The following is a 10838-nucleotide window of genomic DNA, read 5'->3' on the forward strand; positions in this document are numbered from 1 at the left end:
ACCTGTTTCTTCCACCATTATTAAAGCCTTGTTGAGGCTTTTGTTGATCCTTCCATGAGAAATTTGGGTGATTTCTCCATGAGGGGTTATAGGTGTTTCCATAAGGTTCACCCATGTAATTCACCTCTGCTATTGCAGGGTTCTCAGGATCATAAGCTTCTTCTTCAGAAGATGCCTCTTGAGTGTTGTTGGATGCAGCTTGCATTCCATTCAGACTCTGAGAAATCATATTGACTTGCTGAGTCAATATTTTGTTCTGAGCCAATATGGCATTCAGAGTATCAATTTCAAGAACTCCCTTTTTCTGAGGCGTCCCATTGCTTACAGGATTCCTCTCAGAAGTGTACATGAACTGGTTATTAGCAACCATGTCAATGAGTTCTTGAGCTTCTGCAGGCATTTTCTTTAGGTGAATGGATCCACCTACAGAAGTATCCAATGACATTTTAGCTAATTTAGACAGACCATCATAGAATATATCCAGGATGGTCCATTCTGAAAGCATGTCAGAAGGACACTTTTTGGTCAGTTGCTTGTATCTCTCCCAAGCTTCATAGAGGGATTCACCTTCTTTCTGTCTGAAGGTTTGAACATCCACTCTAAGCTTGCTCAGCTTTTGAGGAGGAAAGAACTTGGCTAAGAAAGCCGTGACCAGCTTATCCCAAGAGTTCAGGCTATCTTTGGGTTGAGAGTCCAACCACACTCTAGCTCTGTCTCTTATAGCAAAAGGGAAAAATATGAGCCTGTAGACTTCAGGATCTACTCCATTAGTCTTAACAGTATCACAGGTCTGCAAAAATTCAGTTAAGAACTGAAAAGGATCTTCAGATGGAAGTCCATGAAACTTGCAGTTCTGCTACATCAGAGAAACTAATTGAGGTTTCAGCTCAAAATTGTTTGCTCCAATGGTAGGGATGGAGATGCTTCTTCCATGTAAATTGGAATTAGGTGCAGTAAAGTCACCAAGCATCCTCCTTGCATTATTATTATTTTCGACTGCCATCTCCTCTTCTTGTTCGAAAATTTCTGAAAGGTGCTTGCTGGATTGTTTGTAATTTAGCTTCTCTTAGTTTCCTCTTCAGAGTCCTTTCAGGTTCTGGATCTGCTTCAACAAGAATATTCTTGTCCTTGCTCCTACTCATATGAAAAAGAGAGAACAGAAAAATAATAATAGGGATCCTTTTTTACCACAGTATAGAGGTCCCTATGTGAGTAGAAGAAAAGAAGAAGAGAAAATCTGAACTCAGAGAGAGAAAGAGGATTTTCGAAAATAATTTTTGAAAAAGAGTTAGTGATTTTCGAAAATAGTTTTTGAAAAAGGTTAGTAATTTTCGAAAATTAAAAGAAGAAACAAATTGAATTTTGAAACAATTAGTTAATTAAAAATAATTTTTGAAAAAGAGGGAGATATTTTCGAAAATTAGAGAGAGAGAGAGTTAGTTAGGTAGTTTTAAAAAAGATAAGAAACAAACAAAAAGTTAGTTAGTTAGTTGAAACAAATTTGAAAATCAATTTTGAAAAGATAAGAGGATAGGAAGTTAGAAAAGATATTTTAAAATCAAATTTTTGAAAAAGATAAGATAAGAAGATATTTTTGAAAAGATATGATTGAAATTGGTTTTGAAAAAATTTGATTTTTAAAATCACAATTAATGACTTGATTCACAAGAAATCACAAGATATGATTCTAGAACTTAAAGTTTGAATCTTTCTTAACAAGTAAGTAACAAACTTGAAATTTTTGAATCAAAACATTAATTGATGATGTTATTTTCGAAAATTATGTGATAAAGATAAGGAAAAGATTTTTGAAAAATATTTTTAAAATTTTCGAAAATAACTAAGAAAAATGAAAAAGATTTGACTTTTGAAAAAGATTTTGAAAAAGATAAGATTTTTAAATTGAAAATTTGATTTGACTCATAAGAAACAACTAAATTTTAAAAAGTTTTGAAAAAGTCAACTCAAATTTTTTAATTTATGAGAAGAAAAAGGAGAAGATTTTTTTTTCTTTATTTTTGAATTTTTAATGATGAGAGGGAAGAACATAAAAAAGACTCAATGCATGAAAATTTTGGATCAAAACAATGAATGCATGCAAGAATGCTATGAATGTCAAGATGAACACCAAGAACACTTTGAATGTCAAGATGAACATCAAGAACTTATTTTTGAAAAATTTTTAATGCAAAGAAAACATGCAAGACACCAAACTTAAAAATTTTTCATGTATAGACACTATGAATGCAAGAATGCATATGAAAAACAAGAAAAGACACAAAACATGAAAACATCAAGATCAAACAAGAAGACTTACCAAGAACAACTTGAAGATCATGAAGAACACTATGAATGCATGAATTTTTCGAAAAATGAAAGATGAATATGCAATTGACACCAAACTTTCAACTTGACTCAAGACTCAAACAAGAAACATGAAATATTTTTTATTTTTATGAATTTTTTATTTTTTTGGATTTTTGTATAATTTTTTTTTCGAAAAAAAAAAACATATAGGAAAAAGAAAATAAGGATTTCAAAATTTTTTTTATATGAATTCCAGGAATCTTGTATTCTTAGTCTAAAGCTCCAATCCGAGGGTTAGGCATGGCTTAATAGCCAGCCAAGCTTTAGTATATAACTCAGACATGCCACGGCTGACATTCCAATTAACTTGCCTCTATGCTGATGGTTGGAAGCCCCTATCCAAAAGAATTAGACATGGCTTTACAGCCAGCCAGGCTTCAACATGCTTCATGAAACTCTAGAATTCATTCTTAAAAATTCTGAAGAAAAATATATTTTTGAAAAGATTTATTTTTTTTTCGAAAACAGATGAGAATTTTTTGAAAGGTTTTTGAAAAAATTTTGAAAATAAAACAAAAAGAAAATTACCTAATCTGAGCAACAAGATGAACCGTCAGTTGTTCAAACTCGAACAATCCCCGGCAACAGCGCCAAAAACTTGGTGCACGAAATTGTGATCTCAGGCAACGGCGCCAGAAACTCTGTACGCACGTCTTAATAAATCATTTTTCATTCACAACTTCGATACAACTAACCAGCAAGTGCACTGGGTCGTCCAAGTAATAAACCTTACGTGAGTAAGGGTCGATCCCATGGAGATTGTTGGTATGAAGCAAGCTATGGTCACCTTGTAAATCTCAGTCAGGCGGATATAAAATAGTTATAGAGTTTTCGAACATAAATAATAAATAGATAGAAAATAAGGATAGAAATACTTATGTAATTCATTGGTTAGAATTTCAAATAAGCGTATAGAGATGCATTCGTTCCTCTGAACCTCTGCTTTCCTTCTGTCTTCATCCAATCAATCTTACTCCTTTCCATGGCTGGCTTTATGTAAGGACATTTCAGCAGCAAATTGGCCAATTCCAAAATTTAAACAATTAAATCAATTCTCACATGAATTCAGTAACAATTACAGACAAAAGCCAAATGTGAATTCATAAGAAGAGAGCATGTAAGCCAACAAGCAGCACAAACAGCAGTAGACAGTATGGGTTTACTCAGCCAGCAAGCATTCTTCCTCGAAACAATGATAAAAGAAAATCATGGCTTACAATACAGCACCACATATCACTTGAACGCAGAACAAATCAGAAACAAAGCAATACCACAGAGCAGCAAAAGTTCAAACAACCCTAAATCCACTACTCAGCCTTGATTCGCTAACCACCTAAATCAAAATAAACTAACTAACTAAACTAATCCTAACTAAGCTAAATGAATTACAGTAAGCAGTAAAAGAATGAGGGACAGGGGAAGCAAGAACTTGGGGGCAGAGGCTGAACGGGGGAAGGGGAAGGTGAAGTGGAGTGGTGGCTCATCGTGACAGTTGAGTTCGCACCGGCAACAATGGCGGTCGCGGTGGCACTGGGAATGGCGCGAAGGCTTGCTGTCGAGAGAGGGAGAGAGCTGAGACAGAGAGGAGGGGGCAGAGGCATGAGAGAGCAAGAGAGAGAGATGAGGGTGTGCACAGCGATGGCGACGGTGGTCTTGGTCGGAGTTCTGGTGGTTGATAAACAGAGAGGAGAAGTGGTGGTGGGAGAGAAATGTAACGTCGGGGATGAAAGGGGGGCTTTGCGCGAATGCGCTAGGGCTTCGCGTCCCTGGTTAAATGGGTTTTTTGAATCCACGTGGGCATGCACCTTGTGCATCCGCGCGGATGATGAAAATAGGGAGATGGCGCGGAAGCGCCACATGCACCTACGCGTATATGGGCGAGTTAAGGGTTGGTGCGGTCGCGTACGGTGCGCGTCCGCGCGGGTATCCTGGGCCAGAGGCACAAAAGAGGCCCAGAGTTGGCACAACTCTCGGGTCCTTTGGCCTGAGTGATGCGAAAACACATCGACGCACGCGCACACCTTGTGCGTTCGCGTGGATGGTATGAGCCTATGGAATGGGCGCGGGGGCGTGAAGTACGCCAACGCGTGTATGAAGGAACAGGGGGTGGCGCGGACGCGTACAGCGTGCGTCCGCGAGGGTTGAGACGCAGAGTTGGCCCAAAAGTGGCACAACTCTCTGTTCTTTAGCCCAGATAGCCGAAATAGGCAGCCTGCGCGCGCGCGCCTTGCGCTTGCGCGTAGGTTGGTTTTTGTTTTTTTTTTTTTAAAAAAAAGAGGATCAAAAGACCTCCAAAATTCTCCATCCTTCTTCAAGACTCTAAACTAGCTAAGATGCACTTTTAAGCACATTTTGAAACATAGGGGACTTTTCAAACATCTTGAGAAAACTTGCAATTCAAGCAAAAACTCAATTTAAACATTCATGCCCTATCACAGCATAGAATGCATAGACAACTTAGCAAGTAAAGAAGAACATACCAAGAAATAAAGACTCTATACAATGGAACTCAATTCATTCATTCATTATATCTTCAAGAGAATGGAAAGAGTTTACCATGGTGGGGTGTCTCCCACCAAGCACTTTTAGTTTAAGTCCTTAAGTTGGACATCGGGAGGCTTCTTATCAAGGTGGCTTATGCTTGTATCCATCCTTGAACCTCCAAGAGTGCTTGTCCTTCAATTGGTTGTCAGACGTTCCAACCTTCTTCCTTAAGCCTTGGTGAGGTTCCTTCCAAGACGTGAGCTCCCGAAATTGACTATCATAGAATAATCCAAGATCCCAGATCTTGTCCTCGCACCCATCTTCTAGCTGATTGCCTTGACTTTGTCCGGGCGACGAGAAAGCATAATTCTCACGGAAGCACCAAACTACTCTCCTAGACCCTTTTACTTGAGCATTACACCAACCCATGCTCTCCAATTTCGAGCTTCCCACCATAATGAGCCTAGATTTAGAACGCCAACCAATAAACATCCTCCTCTTTCGCTTAATTTCACAAACCGCCCTAAGTTGGCCATCCGTTTCGAGCAAACCATACTCAAGTGGGATAATAAAGCTGAGAGTTAGAAGTTTTACCCACTCAAGCGGAGGATTGGATGACGAATTAGGTGGAGGGGTTCCCAAAGATCTTGATAAAGCATGTTCTACTCCCGTCCATCTTCTTCTAAAGGTTTCCACCACTTGGCGAGGTTCTTCAAATTCCTCATCATGCCAAGCTTCCTCAAGTTTACATCCTTCTTCACCAATTTCTTCTATTTCTTCCCCATCACTCTCATCATAGATAGGAGGCAAAGTAAAATCTACCTCATCATCGAATCTAGACAATTCGGGGAAGGACTCTTCAAACTCGAAAGGATTATATGTTGATTCGGAATCATCATAAATAGGAGCGTTTGTTGCTTGGAATACTTCTCCCAGTTCTTCATCTTCAGTAGGCCTTGGAGGTTCAAGTTTTCCTCAACCTTGCTTCCTAATCCACTGGGGAAAGGTTCAACAAGATCGTCAAGGAGATTGATCAACATGGGCAAAAAATCACTAGCGATGGAACCCACTTCTTGACCAATTTCCTCCAACTTTTTGTTTACTTCCGCAACATTACTCTTTTCTGCAACATCCCCTCCAAGCTTCTTGGAAGAGAGTTCTTCGATTCGAGATTCCTTTATGTGCTCAACGTATCCTAAACATCCATCCACTACTTCCTTTTATGCACTAATCTCTATCTTCTCCTCTTGTTGTCCTTCTTGCTTCAATTCTCCTTCCTCACCATGGAGCTTTAAATTCACATACTCATTAAACTCATTTCTTGTCTCTCCACATTCAACAATGGGGGTACTCAAAGTGCATGAACTTAGGTGAGATGTTAAGTGATTCACAGTCTCTACCATGCTAGCTATCTTTACTCTTAGCTCCTTAAACTTAGTTTCATCCTCCTCTTGTCGCCTCAAGATGCGAGATTCAAGGTCTCTCAGTTCTGATATGAAGACTTCGTCGGGAGGTGGTAGTGTTAAAAGAGAGGGTTCATCGGTTATGAGAAGATTGTTGTAATCGAAAGGTGGTTCATATTGGTGGAGTTCTTGAGGTGGTGTATGTGGAATTTGTGGTTCTTGGGAATATTGGTATTGGGATGGTGGTTGTTCCATATATGATTCGAACGGTGGTTGATATGGTATGCATGAATTATGGTCATGTAGAGTGGAATATTGGTTTGAGGCTTGCGAGTATGATGTGTAGCTATATTGAGGAATGGGTTCACATGCATATGATGATTGTGGTTGACAACCACAATAAAGGTAATCACACACATTGGACTGGTACACATTAAGACCATAATTATACCCATAGGAGTTCGTAGGAGGTTGTTGCCATGAAGGTTGTTCATAAGCTTGAAGTTCCTCCCATCCTTGATTTCCAAATCCTTGATGCATATCCTCATTGGAGCTTCCATCTCCTACAACATAGTTTGAACTACACTCATAGCCAAAAGGGTGAGAATTCATAATGAAATAGAAAATAAAGACAAAAGGCAATAAGAAATAAAGAAAATAAAATCCTAACTAGTAAAAACTGGCAAACAAACCAAAGTTCAAGCTATTCACAATATGTACAATAACCAATAACATAGCACCATTGAGCATCCCCGGCAACGGTGCCATTTTTTACGAACGAATTCTCGACGGTTTAGAATTTATCTAATGAATAAGTTCTCGTTGTAAAGTATAGTTTCTAAACCAAACAAGAGTCCGTTCATGCAAAAATAAATTTGAGTGAGTTGTCACGAATAACAAACCCCAAATAAAAATTAACCGAAGTATTTGGACTCCGGGTCGTCTCCCTAGGATGCAATGGAGTGCATGTGTATTGGCTATGATGGGGTAAAAAGAGAGGGGTTTTGTTTATGAGATGGCAAGAAAGTAAATTGAGCGAGTAAGTAAAGAAAGCAAAATAAGGAACTCTTGGCTAAGACTTGGGTACTTGAGGTCACCATCCCAGTTAACAAACCGACTATTGATAATTATGAAAGGCCAACCCATTAAGTCTGCTTCTCAAAGCCTTAAGTACGTAACATTTACTCTTAGACCGGAAGTATGTCAAATAGGCCTAATCACATCCACCCATAAGTCCTAACCTATCTACTAATTAGCTTAGTAGTGGGTTAGCGTCAATGAGCTTCAAATTGATCACACAGGGTTCTCAAATTACCAAATCCATTACGTCCAAAAACTCAAGATCACTCAAGTCCCTTGGCTTAGGCCAAGAGTTGATAAAACTACTCAAGAACTAAAGAGAACATTTCATCGAACACTTGGAGTGCAATAAGAATCAACATCATAAAATGCAAGAATATCAAAGTCTATCACTATTGATTGCAAGAAAAGTGAGATCACAACTCAATTCATCAAGTAGGGAAATATCAACATCAAATTGCATTAAATATAAACAAATCCAACATGAGTCATCATCACAAAAGAGAGCAAAATGAGGAATTGGCATAAAAAAAACTAAGAGGGTCAAGATGTAGAATTGAGAAATTATCAAAGAACAAGATGAAACCTAGCATTCAAACATGAAATTGAAATAATCTAACCTAAACCTAACCTAATTCTAGAGAGAAGAGGGAGTTTCTCTCTCTAGAAAACTAACTAAAGGCTCATGTTGGCTAAAACTAATTGCTCCCCCTTTGCTTGGACTTCAATTCTGCATGAAATACACTCAGAAACAAGTTGGATTTGGGCCTGGACGCGATATGTACGCGTGCGCGTCCTTTGGTGAAATCAATTCTGCGCGTGCGCGCCTGGTGCCCGTGCGCATCCTTTGGTGAAATCCCAATCCTTGTTTCTCCATGCATTCCCCATTTGTGTATGCTTTTCTCCTCATTTCTTCCATCCAATACTTGCTTTATGGACCTGAAATCACTCACCAAACACATCAAGGCATCGAATGGAATTAAGGTGAAATAAAAATCACCAATTTAGGGCCTAAAAAGCATGTTTTTACACTTAAGCAAAATTCAAGGGGGGAATTACAAAATCATGCTATTTCATTGAATAAATGTGAGAAAAAGTGACAAAATACCCCAAAATAAACACAAGATAAATCACGAAATCGGGGTTTATCACATACCAACCACCATATGAACCATACTTAGAGCCACCACCATTCCAACACCAATACTCCCAAGAACCACAAAGTTTACACACACCACCTCAAGAATTTCAACAATATGAACCACCTTCCGACTATAATACCTTTCCCTCAAATAATGAACCCTCTCTTCCACCACAACCCTCCGATGAAGCCTTTATGCTAGAATTAAGGGATCTTGAATCTCATATCTTAAGGCAACACGAGGAGGATGAAAAGAAATTTGAGAAGTTAAGAGCAAAAATGGCTATCATGGTAGAAGCCATTGGCAACATAGTCTCATCCCACCTAAGCCTATACGATCAAGGCACTTCCATTATGGAATGTGGAGAAGCAATCAAGGAGCTTAGTGAGGGAGTGAACTTGAAGTTCCAAGGTGAAGAAGAGGAGTTAAAGCAAGAAATGCAATAAGAGGTGGAGGTAGAGATTATTGAACAAAAGGAAGTAGTGGTTGGAGCCTTAGGATATGTTGAGTACATAGAGGAAGCACAAATTGAAGAGCCTTCTTCCATGGAGTTCGAAGTTGATGTTGAGGAGGAGAGTGCACAACCTCCAAGGCAAAATGTGATTGAAGAATTGGAAGAAGTGTTCCAATCAATAGGCCCTCCTATTTATGATGACTCTGTATCAACATATGATCCTCTTGAATTTGAAGAATCCTTCCCCACTATGCTCGGAATCGATGATGAGGTAGATTTTACTCAACCTCCTATGTATGATTTGAGTGATGGGGAAGAGCTAGAGGACATTGGTGAAGAAGAATGTGAACTTGAGAAAGCTTGGCAAGAGGTAGAGCATGAAGTATCTTGCCAAGTGGTGGAAGCCTTCCAAAAAGGATGGACGGGAGTGGAACGTGTTTTGTCAAGACCGTTGGGAACTCCTCCACCTAGGTTGTCATCTAATTCTTCATTTGAGTGGGTAAAACTTCTAACTCTTAGCTTTATTATCCCACTTGAATATGGTTTGCTTGAGACAGATGGCCAACTTAGGGCGCTTTGTGGAATTAAGCGTAAGAGGAGGATGTTTAGTGGTTGGCGTTGTAAGTCTAGGCTCATTATGGTTGAAGCTTCAAGGTGCAAAGGTTGGAATAGTGCTCAATTGGATGGGTCTAGGAGGATGGTTTGGTGCTTCCATGAGAATTCATCTCTCTTGCCATCCGGAGGAAATCACCATGATTAACTCAAGGACGGGTGTGACAACAAAGTGTGGAATCCCGGATCGCACAAGGAAGATCAACTTTGGGAGCCTATGGTTTGTGAAGAACTCCATCAAAGCTTGGAGTTATTAACTTTGAATGATGAAGCACAATGGAAGTCCAAGCATTGGTGGATGTTCAAGGATGGATTCAAGCACAAGCCACCTTGATGAGGAGCTCCCCATAAATCCAACTTAAGGACAATAAACAAAAGTGCTAGGTGGGAGACACCCCACCATGGTAACATCTTTCCCTTTTCCTCTTTGTAAATATTGGTAATTTAGGTTTAATTTCATGTTTTGTTTGATTAGTTGAGTTTAATTGGGAGTCTAGTAGGTCAAATAAGGTTTTGTGATGTTTCGGTAGTTGTTTGGAGGTTGGGAATGCTTGGTTTGGTGTAAAAACATAGAAAAAATTTTAAAAAACAGAGCACTAACCCGTGCGTGCGCGTACCTGGCGCATACGCGCGACTCAAGCATTTTCGACCATCCACACGGACGCGCCATGTACGCGTATGCGTGGATTGAATTTTTATACTTCCCATACATTCACCCAAGATTTGTGCCTGAAGTGTGCCAACTTTGTACCCCAGGGCACGCGAGCGCGTACCTTGCGCGTCCGCGTCGACTCTCTGCTTTGCCATGCACGCGTACGCGCACTGTACGCGTACGCGTCGCTTCCCTTTCATCAATCCACGCTTACGCGCACATGACGCGCACGTGTGGATTGCCATGTTTCACCCATCTTCTTTTCTTCTCTTCTTTCCATTCCTTTTCTTCTTCTCTTCTCTTTCCACCCTTCAAACATCATCCAACACCACCAAACATCCTGTAACACCATTTCTTTTAGTTAGTTAGTTAGTTTAATTTTTGTTTTCCATTATAAGTGTTGGATTACTAATCATGTCTACTGTTTACTACTGCTGCTTATTGATAGGATGTTAGTTTAACATCATTGTTGTTACTTGTACTTGTTAGATTTCTTTATTGGGGTTGTATTTGGTTGCTTGGTTTGGAATTTTTCATGCTTAACACTTTTGAATACCAAGTACTTGTTACATTGCCTTCATGCATCTTACCTCTTTGAATTGCATGTTTTAGCCACCATGCATTCATCACCCACTGCTAGGCAA

At 39.4% G+C, this 10838-nt stretch overlaps 1 non-coding gene across 1 annotated transcript; it reads left to right on the forward strand.

Annotated features, from left to right (window-relative positions):
• Positions 1 to 499: 499 nt before the first annotated feature.
• LOC112724498 (small nucleolar RNA R71) lies at positions 500 to 607 on the forward strand. Its single transcript, XR_003163658.1, has one exon. It is a non-coding gene; the product is annotated as a small nucleolar RNA R71 (small nucleolar RNA).
• The last annotated feature ends 10231 nt before the right edge of the window (positions 608 to 10838 follow it).

This window comes from Arachis hypogaea, chromosome 11 (assembly GCF_003086295.3).
Source record: "Arachis hypogaea cultivar Tifrunner chromosome 11, arahy.Tifrunner.gnm2.J5K5, whole genome shotgun sequence".
Taxonomy (NCBI): Eukaryota; Viridiplantae; Streptophyta; class Magnoliopsida; order Fabales; family Fabaceae; genus Arachis; species Arachis hypogaea.